Consider the following 7,668-nt stretch of genomic DNA (forward strand, 5'->3'; position numbering starts at 1 on the left):
ATGATTTTTAAAAAACCCTTTTGGTCAAATTCAGTACAATGAAAAACGGCAAAAGAATTAAAAAAAAAAAAAAAAAATGGTATTACCTCTATCCAACTCAACCTTAACCAGGCGGTTAGGGTAACTTGACCAGTTTCATTCCTATGCAAATTGTGAAGGACAGGACACTTTGCTCGAGGCAGAGAGGGAGGTGGGTGCTTATGGTAGGCCACTAAAAAAATTCAGATGATCACAATTGCACAATCCTAGCTAAAGTGTATCTAAAAATTGAATATACATGGGTTATTTGCATAATAATAAAAAGGTATGTTGATCATTTTGACTCTTGTGGATAATTACCTTGAATATAATTATCTTGGTATGGTCTTTGGGGGTTGTTGGAAAGCTCAGTGTAGAGGATTATTTTGCTTTAGAAGTAAAGGAAAAAAGTATCGGTTTCCGGGTGCTTTCGATAAATTGTAGTAGTAGTAAAAACCCTTCTGTCCACCCAGCAATGATTTGTTGACCGTGTCGGTTAGATCTGACAGAGTATTTTTAAATTTTAAAAATGAAATAGCTTCGTATCCAAAGAGTATGTATCGTGGATTCGATCCCAGGGCCCCGCAAAAGCTTTTACTCTCTATTGTCCTATGGTATTTTTCTACTCACTTTATTTCTTGTTATTATCCAAGGGTAAGCAGTTAAAGTATTTGTCATTCGACCATTAGGCTCTTGGAGCCGGGGGTTTAAATCCAGTTTCTATAGCAGTGAATCGGACAATAGCAATTGTAACCCTTTATTTAGGACAAATGGATTTGCGGCAAACGAAGTATTACATGTAGCGTCACCAGAGACTACGAAAATCAATTGAAATTTCTACATTTCAAAGAACTTGTTTTTTTTTTAAAAGGGATTTACGGTATTGCAACACATTTGGGTTAATTCAGCGCAATAAAAAGGAAGTAAATGGGATGGCCAAATATTCTAAAAGTTAAATACAGGGGACTGGTTCAAATAGATTATGTAGATTTCAAGAGCATACTATCAGTGTACTTTGTGATCACCTAAAAGTCTCATCCAGACATAAGCTTATTCCACACCCCCCCCCCCCCACCCCCGCCCCTTAGAGAAACACATTTCAAATGCTTAAGTTTATATATGTTCGTAGACAACAGAGAGATTATTTACAAGGGGAAAGTATCATTTTCCCTTAAACTATGCATTTGATGTTTTCCTCCCAGCAAGGACCCGAGCCAGGACAAATCTAAGTAATCTCATTCCAAGAAAAAGACAAAAGCAGATTGGAAAAGATACAAGAAGATATAATAGAATGCACAGCGAGTGATCTCCCTATCCACTTAGAGAGGACAAAAAGACCCATCCAGTCTCTAAGAACTGTATTTTTTATCTCAGTCCGCGTGAATCATAGTCTGCAGTATTTGATAATGATGCGATTCATTTTACCCCCTTGTCATAAACGATGTGGCCAAAATTGGCCTCTTGATTAAGGTGAATGCTTATAATAGATATTGTGATCTGTTTTCTTCACCCCTTTCCCTCCCCCATCCAGCAAACAGTGAATTCAAGCGGAGCGTATTTGAACCGGAACCAGAGGAAGCTCGGGTTCATGGGCTGTTGGGCTCACAATCTTTTCTGTGATCATCTTTATCATTGTTATTTTCATCATTTTTGGTTTTTGGAGACCATGAAGAAACTTTCCCAAATACATGAAAGCCAATCTTAGAAATTTCAGGTACGTAAAACCCGCGTTCGACGTTTGTTGAGTGAATTGAAAAGAAGATACAGGTGAATAAAAAAGGACGCATCCTTCTATAGATGTCAACGGAGGGTTTTTTCATATACAACATTAATTAGGTCGTGAAGAATTTTATAGAAGTGTAAGCATGTTTCAAAACGAAAAAGTCCTCAGAGCCCTTAGGCCCATGGAGCCGTAATTTATCCCAGTTTTAACGTGAAACTGACTGATGACCTAATCCTCTTAGGGCCTTGAGGCACATAGGGCATCCACCAGACATCTCCATTTTTTTGCGATCGGCTGCTTTTGCGGTGGCCGTGTTCCAGGACAGGCCTGCTTCCTTTAATTCTTTCTCCATGGTCCTTCGCCAGGTTTCTTTGAGTCTTCCCCCCTTTTCTTTAAACTGGGCGGGGGGTCCTTTCGGCTTTGACCATTCTGGTCCGCTTCTCTGCTGCCGCCGATTGTGGATTTACGTCTGGTTTTGTTTCTGTAACAGTTTGCTTTTTATGAGGTGGGTTGTTAGCCCTACGCTCAACCCCCGTTCCTGGAGGGCCGATGGATTACTCTTCGTCTGATCTCTCTCCTTTTTTCTCTTATTGAAGGTCCGAGATTCAGTACCATTTGGTTGGGGTGCTAGCAATCCCAAAGTACTTTCCACAACATCTGACAGACGCTAGGTGGGTCAAAAAAAAATCTTGGCTGACCCGGATCGATCTCTTTGCGCTCTACTTATGAGCTATCACCCCCCCCCCCCCCCCCCCCCTGTTTCAAACGCTAAGTATAAATCAATGTCAATCTTGTTATCTTATCTAATATCTTTACAAGTATTCATTTATAATTTTTTTTTTTAACATCAGACGAATGGTGCTTAGGCGATGGAAAAGAATACGCCATGCAGTCCATGTAAAAACGTTCTCTGAGTGATATCCAGGTCAAGGAAAGAGAGGAAAATAGACTGAATCAAAAACAGATGATGTACAAGAATTCCCAGGCGACAACGATAATGGGTCAGAGTTCAACTTCTCCACTGGATCAGCATCAATGCCTCTACCCCTAAAACTGTGACTTCTTTTGTGTAATGAACTATCAACATTAGTGACATTCTTTAAGAAACAAAAGGATGCGACATTAGGATTACGTAGGGCAGGGGAAGGATCCCAATACTATACGTCACCTTCACGACATTTGTACTTTGTATAGCTGTAAAGTAAATCTCATCTCACTTTACCGTTATTGAAAATTAAACTGTACTGTTAACGTTTGGGAAAGGAGTAAACCCACTTAAAGCTATTACTCATGGCGAAACAACCCAGATGGGGAAAATTGAGGAACTATGGATTTTGACATTTCCCCCCGTGGCTAAAGTACACCAGCCCGGGTTAGAAAATTTTTTATTCCGGAATAAGAACTGAGACCGAAGGGGAAATCAGATAAGGAAGATAGAAAACAATGCAAAAGTGAAGTAGTAAGCACACCCTGAGAAAGACCAAAAATAGACATTAGAAATACATATGTGAAAGAAATATTATTAAAGGATATAATTTAACGATAAAAAACAGCAGAAACATCGCTTATTTATTCTACAAATCGTCTTTATTGCATGTTTTAAAAGGAATAAAAAAGCCAGTGCAATGGAATGGTTGCTATACATGATTGACTTGCGTTTTAAATAATTCAAGGCCATTACAAATGTTAAAAAATTACAAAAAACATTTAAAATATATATATAAAAACTTACAGATCATGCATCTTTTAGATCATTATTGTTGTGAAGCATACTGACACCTAATAGAGACAAGTTTCCAATCTAACCATTTACCAAAGTAAGGCTGAATTTTTTTTCAAGTCGCGCCTAATTTCTATCATCTTTATTTGGTTACAAATACAATTTATTGGCAGACTCAACCATTTCAACAAACTGACTTTAAAACAGCCATGCCTAATTTAAATTACTGATATTGCATAGAGATAAAAAATGTATGGGACCAAAGCGTAGCCTTCGTTTACATATAGACCGCCCCTAGGACTTCCCCTTTGATCCATATATAGAATAGTGCATCCCCTTTAAGTGAAGTGTCTTTAATAGTGCTCAAGGAAACAAATGATCCCAGTGGTTGAACATTGATACAACTCACGATTTTTTTTTTCTTAAGCAGTCTTAGACTTTTGACATTTATTTCTTTAATTATTACCAGGTTATGAGTTTACGCAAGATACATACATCCAATGCTCATTTGCTCTATTCTCTGACTAGAAATGGCAAGATATAAATATATCTTGTAATGTTTGGGAGTGCCTCTTCCCCTCCTCTTTTAGAAGGGTTTTAATCTATATTATCTAATTACACTTGAAAAAATACATTGCAACAATTGTAAATGGAAATATATGGGATCTATTAAAAGAAATCAATACTAGCAAAAAGTAAACCATATAATCTATTTTTTAAAGTATGAAAATGGAAGAAAATACTTTAAATGTTATGTACAGGGACTTATTAAAAAAATTCATGAGGGAGAAAACAATTGTGAACAGCTAAATATTCAGATCATATGTCTATAAGTTCAAAATGCATTTTGACACCCTTTTTTTAAATGAAAAATTGAAAGAAAAAAAAGGTGCAAGAAATAAAAAATGTAAAATTCATATAAAAAAGCAATAGAATAGATAATGTAAGGAGGTTAGTGTGTCTCGGAAACCAGCACCTGAAATAAAAACCAGAAAAGAAAAAAGAAAAAAAAAACAACTGAATTAAATGTCAAAAAACAAAACGAAAAGAAAGAAAGTTAAGAAATATGTGAAGGAGAAATAATAAATAAATAAGTAAATAGCATGAGCAGCTGTATAGCGCTTTATGCCATATAACACTTTACACCAACACCACACACTACTTATACTCAAACATCACATAATGTGTTTAACTAAAGGTTTATGATGACTTTTTAAAAAAATGATTAATGTACATGTTTTGGCATTTTATCACACCAAATGGGACCATTTAAAAGTGACGACGACTTGGTATTATTGTCATTGTCTTATTTTGTAACAAATCAAGCAATGTGGACCTAATGTTTGTAACAACACGAGTGATGAGGATGCATTTTTGGCCCTGTGTTAATTTCCTTGGTTATGGCATGTTTCACTAATTTTCCCTCTTCCGAGTGAGGCGGGAAATGAATACCTGATTATTAGACAGTAATAGTCATTGTAAAATTGCTAGGATAAACAAGATATTAACAAGAAATTGCTGTAAATTTAAAATGGAATTAGGCTCCAATTGTCTGCTTGGGTAAGAAGGGGGGGGGGGGGGGGGGGGGGGGAAAATAAATGGAGCAGAGTGAAAGTCTCTCTATTACTTATACTAAACTAAGTTGAAACAATTACAAAGCAATTCATACAAATGCGTGAATGAAACAAATCAGTTGGGTGTCTGTGATTTTGCCATTCAAAACTCCCAAAATTAAGGAAAAGCATGATTCATTATTGCCGGCATTTTATTTAGAAATTAAAGGTCTGACTTACCATGAGAGCGAAATTTGCTAAAAAGAGCAAAGTACGGGATGACAAAAAATTTTTGAATGAACGAGTACCCAAATGATTGGCTAAAAAAGTGATAAATATTGTAGATTTTGGTATCTAAGGAGCTTTAATAAAATCAGACCTGTCCACTTGACATTTTAAATATTGTAGTTGTCTTTGAAGAACAATATACTAGCTTTAATAACTACGAATCTGCCACAAACAGGTTTTTTATGTCTTTAACATTTTTTGAATTTTGGGTGTATGTATTATTCGGGAAGTTGGAGCCAAAAAAGTCATGTTGAAAATTTTTCGCGCTAGTAGACCCATTGCTGAGAAATGAACATTTTGTTCCAGGTGGCTTGCTGTCTGAATAATTGAATAATCGTTAAGCGCAAATGAGCAAACCAGGGAAAAAGTGCAAATAAAAAATGCATTATTTATCTATCATTTGTTTTTCTACAAGTATCACACACGATAATGCAATATCTCATTGGTTTTTGGTAGTATGTCTAAGGCCAGCTCTCTTCACTAATATTTTGAATTTAAAAGGGGAAAGATGAAAACCATGTCAAATTTTTCTCCTTTGAAGGTCACACAAAACGACAAACCATTGCTTTAAAAGCACAGTGCTTCTATTTTGTAAAAAGACAGGGTTATATAATTTACTTAAGTAATATTTCTAACCTTTCAGCTCTCCTTAATAGAGAAATTAATCTCAACACACATCACTGATTTTCCATCATAGGGTGACGGTGGTTTTTTTAAGTAATAATTGCCACCAGGGATGTCATGGGAAATTTTGGCTTTAAACCCTGATTTTCAAAATTTGTAAGAACCCTGTTGGGAAAAGGAAGCAGATTAATGAGTAAAGAATAGAAAAACTTGGTTTAATCAAATAATTGATACCAACTAAAAGAGTGATTGAAAACATTGAAAAACAAAAGATACAAAATCTATTATGAGTTTCTTCCCTACATATATAAAAATCTAAAATCGCACATTCTTTAATCCTTCTTAAACACTGCTGCAGCATTAAGATACGAGTACTTTCTTATCTAGAAATGCTGTCATCAAAAGTCTAGAGGGTGCCTAAATGAGTCAATAAAACGTATAGAAAATAAGGGAGTAAAAATGACTCTTAAAATATACAAAGTAAACCACATTTCGGCCTTGCATTCTTTAGGTAAACAAGAAAAAATAATATGTTATATTACATCGACGTTAGAGTTAAAATACTATAGGTAAAAATATGATGAGCGTGAAATGTACAAAGGAAGGCAAGAGACAGAAGAGAGAGAGAGTGGAGAGAGAGAGAGAGAGGAGAGAGAGAGAGAGAAGAGAGAAAAGAGAGAGAGAGAAAAGAGAGAGAATGAAATGAGGGTAATGAGATGAATGTAAAACCAAGATCAAAACTATATAAATTTAATTTATAGATAAGGGGAATGGAGGGGAAGAGAGTTGTTATTAAAAAATACTAGACGGCGATAGTGTTTATCATTGACCCCCACCCAAACCCGGTTAAGAAATTTTTTTAATAATTTTTTGGGTTTTTAAATTTTTTTTTTCTTCAAATATATATATATATTTTTTTAATTTTACCTATTTAAAACCTATTCTTTTACCCAGTTAGGTCAGCCTAGTCTTTCCTTTATTTTAAATATAACTTTGAAACACACTCTTCCTCTGTTCCCCCCCCCCCCCCCCCCCCCCCCCCCCCCCCCCCCCCCCCCCCCCAACTTAAAAAAAAAATAATTTATCCTATATCTTAACATGGCAGGTAAGGCCAATAATCATACTATGGCCGTCTGGTATTCTTGAAATAACACCCCCCCACCCAATCTATGGATTGATTTTATAGCTTTGATGTTGGTTTACATTTCTCTTGTTGCTCTTTTTCTCTTGCATGCACAAACATCACACACATTATTATCTAAAAATGCCAATGTAGCATAACATATTTCCTTTTCTTGTTTACCAAAGGCCAAAACGTTGTTTTCTTTGTTTTGTATCTTTTATAAGAAAATTTTACTTCCCCCTTTAAATTTTCTGTCATCAAAGACTTAGTAGCCTTTTTAAGTCATCATAAGCATATTAAACAGTATTATTTATAAAAGCTGTATGTAAAATTGTTCCATTGACACCCACCTTTGATTCATTAAAAAAAATAAAATATCATTTTCACCTTTTGATCAAATAATGGACAATAAGAATGCAAAGAATTTTTTTAATGTGCAGTGATGCAATGTTGTAGGAATAAAACGTTGTGGTGTGGGGAATTTGGGTGATACGGGATGATAAAACATGTGAAATGGTGGTGGTGATGATGACTTTTGGGATGGTTTGTTCATTTTGTTAAAGGATTTACGATGTTAAGAACGCGATGGGTATTTTTTGTCAGTAAAAGAAAAACAATG

The sequence above is a fragment of the Berghia stephanieae genome, chromosome 4 (genome assembly GCF_034508935.2).
Source record: "Berghia stephanieae isolate SIO BIC M18660-M18661 chromosome 4, UCSD_Bste_1.3, whole genome shotgun sequence".
NCBI lineage: Eukaryota > Metazoa > Mollusca > Gastropoda > Nudibranchia > Aeolidiidae > Berghia > Berghia stephanieae.